Here is a 12,036-nt window from a genome sequence, read left to right as displayed (position 1 = left end):
AGGAGAAGAGAATTTCATCTTTGCAGGATTTAGATAATCAGAAAAAATGGCTTCATGTGGTTGTTGAGGCAAAGGACACCACAAAAACACAAAACATAAAATTGCATTTCTTTTATGTTTATACTTGCTTTCATATTTCCTATTGGTAAAAGGCTAAGTGTTCAATCAAGTGTTCAATCTGCTGTACCCTGGATTTTGGAGCCTATCCTGTGGCTGCAGCTGGGCCTATCCTCCATTGAAGTGCTCAGAGAGATTCTATGATGCCTGAGAGATTAAGTAGGTGCTCTTTGAATGCTTGTTGATTTCCATCTGTCAATATAAGTATAGAAGTGTGGGTCCCTGCATGGTAGGTACAGTGGGAAGGAATGGCCTGAGGGCATGGGTTATGGGACCACTGGGTGAGATACGTGTTGTTACTCAGGCACATGCCTAAACATTTTTCAGATAATAATAAAAAAATTCTTATATCATCCTCACCAGTTCCATTCACTCTTTTAGGTACTGTTCACATATTGCATTATATAATTCTCATATCAACCCAATGAAGAAACACAGGCATTGAGTGTAAATGAGTTGGTAGGTTCAAACTGAGGTGGATGTGAGACTTTGTCTCATGCCAACCTGGTACCTGCCACTTGTTTTCAGAGGGCCCACAAGTTATAAAGGATGTTTCTGCTTCAAATAAAAAAAGGCAGAAACAAATCAAAAGAAGAATCTATTTCATGACAAACCAAAGTCATAAAATTCACCTTTTTCTGCTCATAAACAAAGTGTACTAGAGCACATCCATTCCCCTGTTATGTCTTTTTTTTTACAGTATAATCCATTTAATTGGAAACTACATACACTTACATCATTTTCTCTCATTTCAATCTTTTCCTCCAACAAAACAGAAGTTAGTATCAAGTTCATTTGATAGCACTTCCGTAATTTCCAAACACTTTAAATTACTGAGCAAGTTAACAGAGGCAAATTACCTGCTTCAGTTTGGATTTTAAATGTTCTCCAAAAGCGCATCTGTTGGAGGCTTGGACCTCAGCTCATGACATTATTGGGTCATGGTGGAACTTTGCATGGGACCTAGTGTGAGGTCTTCAGGTCTTTGAGGGCATACCCTTGAAGGGCATCTTCCTCTTCCTAGCTTTCTGGCCAGAGATAAGCAGCTTTGTTCTACCATATGTTCTTTTGATATGGCACCATGGGCCCAAAACAACTGGGCCAACTGATCATGGATTGAAACCACCAAAACAAAACCTCTCATCAGTTGAACATCTCAGATGTTTCTATAGTAACAGAAAGCTAACACATTGCCCTTCAGTTAAACTTCCCCAAATCCTCTTTCTTCATCAGTACCAATACAATGCAAGTTGAATACAAAAGTTAACATCAAGTTTATGAACATTCTCTTTATACAAACAGAAAAAGTAGCAGTGAAAAGGGAGTAATATTGACATTTAGAATTTCCCTTCCTCTCATGTATGTAGCAGATGCAGGGTGAGCACATTTCAGAATTAACTCCCTATAATGTTAGAAATACCCTTGAAGAATCTAACATGATGATTTCACTATCCAGGAGACTATTACAGCCAGACGGATGTGAAGAAAGGCAGTTGCTGACCAGGTCTCAGCAAGCAGAACAGCTGTCTGGTTATGACTCTGCTGCCACTAAAAGAACACAAAGAAAACATGCACCCAAATACATACAGGAACCCAATACCAGTGGTAGAAATTGTAACAGAAATATATTTCTCATGCAAAATAGGCCAAATGACAAATTCCTGCACAATACAAATAAAGATCTGAAAATTAAACTTTCTCTTTTGGGGGTACTGCCATGATTCTGTGGTTTCAATGGGTGTCAATCCCATGTTAAACTTTCAATTCTATAAAACCATGATTAAGAGTATAGAAAGCATATTTTGGAAGAAACCTGGGTGTGTGAAAGGTTGCTATGAAAAAAAATGAAAACAGGAATGATAGAAGTATACTTTCTTTTATATAAAAAAAATGAAGGCCCAAAATATGGTTTGTTGAAGTAGCTATCAACAAGATGTTAAATTATTTTCCTTTGCTTTGGTTAAAACAGCCTTGGAACAGCAGTCAGTTCCCCTTCTACTAACAGCATATAAACACAGTGACAGGACTACTTTTAGTAAGAATAAACAACTTTCAAGAAAAGAAATTAAATTAATTTTAAACTAAATTAAACATTTTTACCAATAAATAATTTCTTTTAAAGTAGCATCTTCATCCTACAATCTCGGGCAGAACATATACACCAATTTAAAAAATAAGTTTTTCCCACAATAGTCATTACAGGTGTTAATGTAACAAGCTATTAAATGAAATTACTTTAATGTATTTAAAAAAAATTCTAGCAACCAAACATGAATTTTAACAGTTGTCATTTTCTATAATTGTACATATTCTAAAATAATTGACTAATACTTTCTTACAGAACATAATTCAAACTATTGTTGGCATTTCAATATATTCCTAACGAAATGGTTAAAAGAACATTTAGTACACCAAATCTGAAACAGAATTTATAATTCTGATTTACAGCTAATAAAAGGCAATCAATTCCTATTTAAACTGTAACCAGCTATGAAATAAACTTCAATAACAAACATTTGGTCTCACAATCTTTAATATTGGTTAAAAACAGTCTGATGTTTGTTGCTCATGGAAGTTACTTTAATCCAATGTGCAAAAAAAGGTGCAGCCACCTGCTTTTACTTGAGATACATAAGACCAACACTACTATTTACACACTTAGAAGATTTTTAAATTTATTAATTTAAGCAAGCATATTGCATCTCTTTTATGGATAAATCATGTGCCACAGAAATGTTTCTTGTCCTAATTTTGAACCTAAATATAAACCCAATTTCAAAATCAATTAAGAATTACTTTGATCTAATAAGTCTTGGAATTGTTGCACATATGAAAACCTTGTCTCTGAGAGCTTTCACTCCTCTCACCACTGGTCTACTCCAGAAACCCCCCACTTGTTGCAGAAGGACAATGCCCCCAAAAGAGGAACCTGTGAACCCAGCCCTAAGCACCAGCATCCTGTGGGTTCACAGGATGATGTAGTATGTACAACTACAGCTTTAGGGGTAGATATGGGGCAATCAAAATGTATGAAGAAACACTTCAGCAAAGCAATTATTACCTGTGCACAAAAACAATGTAAAACAGTGACAAAAAAAGTGAACAAACCAAATATAAATCTAATACCATTCTGCATTTCCAGAACTCGGTTTCACACTTGCGCAGTGTTCTTGGTCAATCACCCACCAGCATTTTCTGGGTCTGTATGAAGAATGTTTATTAAGTTATTCAAACTGCTGTTTTGACCAGAAGTCACATGTGACTATGATGATTAAGAAATCAATTTACTCGATTATTACTCTGTGCAGTGCACTCACAACGCGAGTGTAGAGGATTAAAAATAGAACAGAAGTCTCTCACCTCTAAACTGGACATAGGAGTTCTCAAATTAAAATAATAAAAAAGAGGGGGAGGGGAGCTTACTGGCAACAATAGACACTAGACAGAACACTGAAACTGTTTGGTCAGAACTTAGGAACGTAATTTCCTTGACAAAGTTTTAAAAACACCTAACCAATCACTGCCTTATGTCCAGCAAGTACACTGCTCCATTCATTTCCATGAAAACAAAATAACTGGCGTTCGTTGATCACAATCCATGTAGTCCCAGTCTCAGCTTCCCAGGCTCAGCACTCGGGTCCTGCCACCTCTAGCTACAGGCTATTGTCTCCAACTGCTGCTCCGCTTCTGCGGCCACGGCCGCGGCCTACAACTGTTCAGTCTCGCTCTGGATGGCACTGGGGGTAACCTGCTTCCTCTCGCTGTGCATATTGTTCTCCTGTCTCTTCAGATCTGATGCCTTGGCAAAGGCCTTGGTGCAGGAGCCACACACAAAGGGCTTTTCGCCTCTGCCTCCTTTCATGGTCCTTAAGGTGAGACTTGTGTTTGAAGGCTTTGTCACACATGTGACATGCGAATGGTCTTTCGTTACTGTGAACTCTCTCATGCTTCTTTAAGTCTGGGGCACAAATGAATGATTTTCCACACACCTCACAACTGTAGGGCTTATACCCTGTGTGGATTTTTAAGTGTTCCTTCAGGTGGGCCTGGGTGGTGAACCCTTTTGTACACATTTCACATACAAATGGCCGGTCTGCGGTGTGAAGTTTCTCATGCTTCCTCAATCTGCCTTCATCAGGAAATGTCTTACCACATGCTTGACAGGCAATCTGCTCCCGATGGTGACCATAAAGTAAATACACAAACTTCAAGTCACTGGTGGCAGTCCAGCCTGGTGTCTGTTCATCTTTTATCTCACTCATTCCATCATTAAATGTTAAGGCTTGAGGGGTCTGGGACCCCAAATCTTTGGACTCTGGGGTCTCCATGGATTCTACTTCCTGACTGTAGCAATTTACTTTTCGAACTTCCTCTCTCCCCAGCTCTTTCAAAATAGCTTCCTGAACCCTGAGCGTAGTCGTAGGTGACTTGCCATCCTCTTGACTTGGGGGGGGGTGCCTTCTACTGTGTCGTCTGAAGGACTGTTATCCTGATCCCCGATTTCTTCCACATCATCATCCTGAGTGTCAGCAGTATCTCCAATGGGGTGATTTATTTTGAGGCAATATTTACTCTTTGAATGGCCATTATTTTCATCAGGACTAGATACATCTCGCTTCTGAGAACAGAGTTTATCCAAAAATCTGATACCAAGAATCTGACCTGATGACATCATTAAGTTAACATCTTAATGTTTTTCACGGAGATCTTTGCTGTGTACATGTAGTTCAGGACCTCTTCAAATATATCAGAACGAAGAAAATCTATCTCGATTACTGAAGAGCTATCTACCTCAACCTTCTTGAAAAGCTTTTTAAAGTAGGTGCTGCAGGCGGCAAGAACACATCTGTGTGCTCTGAATTTCACATCTTCAACCACAATAGCAATATCACAAAATTCTCCTTCCAGGTGTTGTTCATTTAGTGTTTTCAGAAACAGAGTTTTATGATCATCGTCATTGTATTTAATGGTTTCAGACATACTGATGAAAAACTCCATGAACAACTCAGGCAATTATCTCAATGTCTTGAACACCAAAATCTTCAGATCAGAATAACTCTGATCAGCGGCACACCAGACCTGCAGCCTGCCACAGCCACAGACACTCGCCCTGGGCTCCCCGCATTCTTTAGCACGCAGGCCGGGATGGAATGGACGCAGGCGCGGGGGCACGGTGGGCGGCAGTGTTTTGGATTTTTTTTTTTTCGAGTTTGGGGAGGGGGCGGGGTGGGGGAAGTCGTACACGTCCCTGATGGTAGCAGCCCTCCTCCTTGCCCGAGCACAGAATGTCTAGCCAGCCGTGAACCCCTGTTATGTCTTGTAGATGGCTAATTTTGAGCAGCAGTGACAGAGTTGAGTACTTATGACCAAGATCATATGGCTGTCAAAGCCCCAGACATTTACTATGTGGCTCTTTCATAAGAATTTCCAGCCCCATTTCTGGTTTCTCCAAGTTTGCTCCACCCTCAGGATCCTTGCACAAGCTGCCCTCCCTGCCTGGGACATTTTTTCCACATGACCAATACATGGCTTCTCTTCTAAAACCTGACCTCTGCCTAAATGTTGCCTCATCATGGGGGCTATGACTACCTTCCTCCCCATGCTTCATGCACACTCTATGTGCCATTACCCTGTTTCACTTCATTAATGTGCATATGCACCATCCTTATTTCTCTTTCTAATTTCTCTGAACTCTCTCACTAGACTGTCAACTCTCTGAAGACAAGAACATCATTAGTCTTGTTGATATATGAAGGGCCTGGCATTAAGTAGGTGCTCTTTGAATGTTTGTTGACTGAAGAACTGATTTCAATAGGACATAAAGAGCATGGCTGGAAACTGGGAGGAAATCCCAAATTCTACCTCACACAGAAAGTCTTGCTCCTTTGAGTGGGGTTGAAGTGGGGCTGGGAAAGGAAGAAGTGCTGTCATGGAGCCTTCTGCAGAAGGTAGACAAGGCTTGTAGGAAGAGGGCATGAGCAGGGCCAGCCCAGGAAGTGAAACAGGGAAGACCAGAGGCTCTGAGACTTCATCCTGATCTCTCAAGACATCACAGGATCTCCCACCTGGAAACAGGGTGGGCAGCCCCTAAGTTATCTTGGAGACAGGGGTCACCTGACCTCCATATGGCCAATCAGCAGAGACCACTCTCCCTGGCCATGTGATTGGCCAATGTCTGGGTAGGGACCAATCAGGTCTCATGGGTCAGACTTTGTGGTGGGAAACTTATTAGAGGAGAAGCTCTATTTCTGTTGGATTCAGTTGACAGTTAGTGCTCATCTTGCCACCTTGAAGGGAAAGGCCTCACAAGGATGCCATCAACTCAGGGAAGTAGGCAGAGCCAAGAGGTTTGGGGAAGATCCTGGAGACATCCTCCAAAACCCAGGTATGGCCTCACCTTATGCCATCTGCCACTGTACTTCTGAGTTTTATAGATCAATTTCCCTCATTGGTTTGCTTGCCTAAGCCACTTTGAATTGAGCTTTCTCTCCCTTGCCTCCTACAGAGTCCTGGCAGTTCCCACCAACTGGCTAAATAGAGTTGTTTGAAGCAACTAGAGTCTAGAACTAGGCTAGCTTCCAAGGTGTAGTTCCTGACAATACTGTGAGACTATAAAGAAGAAGCCCATGGGCCTCTAACCTGGATTCAGTGGATTCAAGCAGTGTCTGTCCAGTACCTGCTGGACCCTGCTATAGGCAGGACGACTAGTGTGAACCATATGAGTCCTCAGGGAATTAATAATGGATCCTCCAAAATTTGGAGGGGAAAAGTGAGGCTCAGAGAAGGGAGGAAACTAGGCCAGAGCTCAAGTCTTTTCCATGACATTCTTTCTGATTCTTGCTTTACCACCCCACCATGCCAGGCATCCCATTCTTGCTTTGCTCAGCAATGACAGACTTATGCTCATGTGACCTCACAGATAGTCCCATATTCACAGGAATACAGATAGTACACATGACCTTCCTCCATGTTTGAATGGCAGGGGACAGGGACACACCTATGAGGCAAATGGAGAACTAGACATGGGCATAGAATTGCAACTAAGCCTCTAGGACTAATAGTTTCGAAGGCATGAGGCTTAAGAATCAGAAAAACCTATAAGAGTGGCTGAAACTACAAAAGCAAATGCTGTGTAGTGTTAATGTTGAGGTAAGACATGAGAGGTCCAGAGTAAGGTAGCTCTGTGGTTGTTCTGGTGGCCTTTAAATATTCTCAGTGTCACAGAGGCCACACATTTCTTCATGCTAACACTAAGAAGAGGGTTGGTGACACTCTCAGCATCACATTCTGGCTGCCTCCACTCCAGATATTATGCCTGCAAAAGTCAGTGTCCAAGAGGGACACAAAGGAGACATCTTCTTCCCCACCATTCTTTATTTTGGTAGGGATCATCTGTAGCAGAAGCTCCATAAAGCAAACTCTATCATCTCCTTTACCAGAACTGCCCCCCCACACCAATCCCCTCATCATTTGTCCCAACCTCTAGCAGGAAGGAAAGAGGAGGCCACAACTAGCTTAAAATAATGGTGACTCCTTCCCCCAAGTTGATCCCCCTCAAGAAGGAGGTAAGATGAGCACAGGCTGCCAGTGGGCACCTAACATCAGTCCACACTTAAGGAGCCCTAGACAATGGCCAGACTTCAACGCCACAGGGGCAAGAGTAGAGGGTCAGGCATATGCAAATGCACTGAGGTGTAGAGAGCGGCTGGGTACCTGGAATTACTGGCAGACACAGTATTGGAGACACAGCACAGGCAGGGAAATGAGGGCAAGACTCCCATGACATCCTTTCCTGTAGTAAGTAGGTCAGCAGGTGAATGGGGAGCTACTGAGGAATGTTGGCACCCTGAGTGAGTGCTGGAGTAAGTGGGAAACCGCAGGTATGCACATTAACTCTCTACTTTAGAACCTGAGCAGAGACACTAGTTATAAGCAATAATGTTACCAATAAACTCCAGAGGCCTCTGCTCAGATGAGTATATTGATAAGAGAGTGAACATGACCTTAATGGGCGACTAGTTAACAATAGCTTCTTGTCTCTGGAGATTACAATGCACACATCCATACAGTCCTGTAGAAGGTGCCATGTTCATATCTGATGCTGGGGTCTTAGCTCTTTCTCCTTTGGGCCTCACACCCATGGGCCCACGAAACAGTCCATGACTTTCAGTTTCTCACAGACACCTCCACCAGACAGAGAAGGGCCGAGGGTGACTATGCTCTCATTTGTGAAGAAGAAATTCAGGCTGGAAGTGGGAAAGAGATGTGTTGGGGATTTTAGGGTGGGATTTGAACCCAGGGCTTCTGTCTTCCCCAGTACAGCCTGCCACTTGTCTAGGAATAAGGAACAACTGCTCAGGATATACAGCTAATGGAGATCCTCAGTCTGAACCTGCTCTCCCCCAGGATGCTGTGTGTGGACCCCAGCAGCTCAGGAGGAATGGAGTTCCAGGTGAGGAAGGACAGGGCATGAGGAGGTCACAAAGTGATAGAGGTGGGGCTGGATTGGATTCCCTCTTAACAAGATCCCAACATTCTTGTTTTTACTCTCCAGGGGTCTTTGCCTTTGTGTGGTACAGCATTGTTTTAGTCAATGCAGGGATAAATAAAACAATTGGGGCTCCTTATGACTCCAGCGGTCCACATGCCCTTCTGAGCTGGGATGTTTGAAAACCCCAAGGGTCACATCCATCTGCTTGAGGAGTGCAAAGGGAGCTCTTCCCATGGCAATGCTGGCCCATGCAAAGGGGCTCATGTGAACCTACCAGATATGTCCCTCACCATTACATGGCAACCTCCCAGGTGGAGCAACCAGGATGCCTCAGGCATGGGGTACACACATACACAGGGGTGCATTAGAGGAGGCCTTCACAATCCAGGGCTGGGAGATAGTTTTTTAACTGAGATAACTTGCTCCCAGGAAAGCCCTCCCACTTCATGCCCAGGCAATTGCATCCTGAAGCAAGCTGAAGTCACATTTGGCTAAATCTGGCCTTCGAGGGCAAATTATTATCATCCCAGGGCTGACTTGCTTCATTCAATTACACCTTCATTAAACAAATATTCAAGCCCATTGCTACTCCTTTCCAGACTCTGGACTCTCAGTTTTCATTGCGCTCTGAAATCAAGTTCTCCACATGGAATGAAGGACCCAAATCCTTCTGTCCCTGCATGTGTCAACTTCCCTATTAGCTCACCTGGAGGTCTCCCTCCCTTCTGTTGCTAGGGCCTCCACACCAGGCAAGCAGGACTCTTTTAATATAGTTCTGCAGGTTTAGGAACCAAGGATTTAGGACACCAGGCTAGGAGGGGACTGCTCCACAGGCAGGGTTATGGCTCACCCAAAAGAGCTCAGCTGGCTGAAGGTTAGGCAGCAAGAACAAGTGAATACAAAGGCTAGTGCCTGAGCTGCTCAGAATAAGGCAACTCCAAGTGCTATTCCAACTTCTAGGAAGGCAGGACCTGGAGCTCCAAGTGCACAAAGAAACCCTAAGTGTTGAGGGGCCTGTGGGTTTGGAGCCCAGCCTCCAGAATGCAGGTGCTCATAGTGTGCCTTTCAATTCAGAGATCTGGGATTCAAGACTAACCACATGGCAAGTCACCAAATGCAAAAGAAGCTTTGGTCTTCTCCTCTGTGGTTGGCAGCAGTATTGAAGTATCTCCCTCTGAGGGTTGGGAGGCAGTGATTAGAATAAATATAGTGACACTGTGGAAGCCCAGGGGGATGAGCACCCCTATCCAGGACAATTATTGCTTCTTTTACTATCACTGGCTGCTAGACCAGGGGCAGAGTCTGAATATTGTAGGTATTGAGGAATATACGGTTCCTCTCACACTCCTGGACTCTGCTGTTCTAGTGCAAGAGCAACCAGGATTTAGGACAGGTATAGGAGTGGGCAGGGCATGTTTTCACAAAGCTGCAATTGGGCTTGAGCTGTTCTAGGAGCAACTTGATGATGGGTGGGTGTGGTTCCCCTGAGATTCAATGACAGGGAGTCCTGGCTTTACAATCCACACATCCCAGCCCAACAGTGATGGAGTGGTGGTTTGTAAATCCTGACCCTGTGGTGCCTGGGCTTCAAAACACAAGTGAGTGGGCGCCCTAATCCTCATTAGAATGACCTGGAAACAGGTTTTGAAAAATCCAAAACTTCCCTCTGGCCCCCAAAACCCCTGAAGTCTTCATTTGTTGCCCTGTGCCCCCTCACTTCCTACCTTGGGTTGAGAAAACCCAAATGAAACCTCCTCAGAGCCCTCTGAACATCAGTGAACAGTAGGAGTTAAGGGAGTCTGGAACTGAGAGCCACAAGGAAACAGGACTTGAAGCCAAGTAAGGTGGGAAGAAACAGGAAACGTCCTTCTGGGGCTACTGGCCTCAGGGCCCCTGTGGGATGCTCAGAAGCAGAGTGCAACAGGATGCATCAGTGTGGATTCTAGACTCTTGACAAGATGAGCAGGCAGAGAGCATGAGGATGAGCCTCCAGGTGATTCCCTGGGAGCCTGATAGAAATAAATGCACATCTCGGATCCATGCTGACCCCCTGCATCAGAATCTGAAGCATCAGAATCTGAATTGCAATTAGATCCTTTAGATGATTTCCAGGTACCACTAGTCTGAAAGGCTCTCACATTGCCCACCCCACCACTGTCTGGAATGCAGTGTGGCTGTGCTTATTGTATTAGTCTGCTTTCCATTGCTGTGACACATAACTGAGAAAAACAATTTGAAGAAGGATTTATTTAGCTCATGGTTTTAGAGTTGTCAGTGTGTGGTCACTTGGCTCTGCCGATTCTAAGCCTGTAGTGAGGTAACATGGTGGGGAGGGCAAAGGTGGCAGAGCAAAGGTGCTCACCTTCCTGGAAGCCAGTAAGGAGGTGAGAGGGGCCAGGTATACTCCCCAAAGACATGTCACCAAGCACCCATTCCCTTCAACTAGATCCCACTTGCTGCAGTTTCCTACCACCTCCTAATAATCCATAAAGCTATGAATTTATTGATGAGGTCAGAGCTCTCCTGAGCTAATCACCTCCCACAAGCTCCATCTCTGAATACTGCCACATCTCTGAAGACCAAGCCATCATGAGCCAAACTGGGCCTTCAGGGGACACTATAACACATATGAAGGAGCTTTAAAAGCTCTTCATGTTCTTCAATCTCATATTTCTTCTTTTGGGTCTATTATTAAAGGAAATCATCAGAGGCAAAGACAGAGACTGTTCAGCAGTTCAGCACAAAGATGTTCAAAACAATGCTGCTCAATTGGAGACTACTACATATCATCAAATAAGAAGGGCAAAGCAAGTGTGCATGGTGTACACTAACTGCTATATTGTCATTGTAAATGGTGTTTTATAAGAAATTTGCAGGGCACCTGCTAGTAACGTACACATAGTACCTGTCTCTTGGAGTTGCCATGCTACTGGGAAAGAGAGAGACAGTAACCAGACAAATCATTGACAATTTCAGATTGTGACATGCACACAGAAGGATAAGTAGGGTGATGTGGTAGAAAATCTGGAGTTGTTGGGCAGGGCTATTTAGAGTGGGATTCAGGGAAGGTGTCACCTAGGAGGTAGCATTTAAAGTGAAATGTGGGCTGGCAACATATCTTAAGTGTGTAGAGTACCTGCCTACAAAATCTAGACATACGCCCATGTAAAATATAAAGGCAGGAGAGAAACCAGATGTATCTTAATGGCAGAGTACTTTGCCTAGCATTCAGGAGATAACTGGGTTTCATCACAGCAACACACACACACAAGTTCACACATATGTGAAATGTGAATCAGGAGAGGAACAAGGGAGATCAATAACCAGGCACAGATCTTTTAGGCAGCAATTCCCATTATCCAAAGCATGGTCATTGTCTCCTCACAAAATCATGTGATTATAATTATTATTGGGGAGATAACAATTGC

General features: G+C 43.7%; 1 pseudogene; it reads right to left on the bottom strand.

The window, feature by feature from the left end:
• Nucleotides 1-3,766: 3,766 nt before the first annotated feature.
• LOC113191786 (zinc finger and BTB domain-containing protein 14 pseudogene) lies at nucleotides 3,767-5,115 on the bottom strand (annotated as a pseudogene).
• Between the last annotated feature and the right edge of the window lie 6,921 nt (nucleotides 5,116-12,036).

Source organism: Urocitellus parryii, chromosome 3 (genome assembly GCF_045843805.1).
Source record: "Urocitellus parryii isolate mUroPar1 chromosome 3, mUroPar1.hap1, whole genome shotgun sequence".
NCBI classification, from domain to species: domain Eukaryota; kingdom Metazoa; phylum Chordata; class Mammalia; order Rodentia; family Sciuridae; genus Urocitellus; species Urocitellus parryii.
Note: the sequence above shows the minus strand (reverse complement) of the source record. Positions and strands in the feature narration are given on the sequence as shown.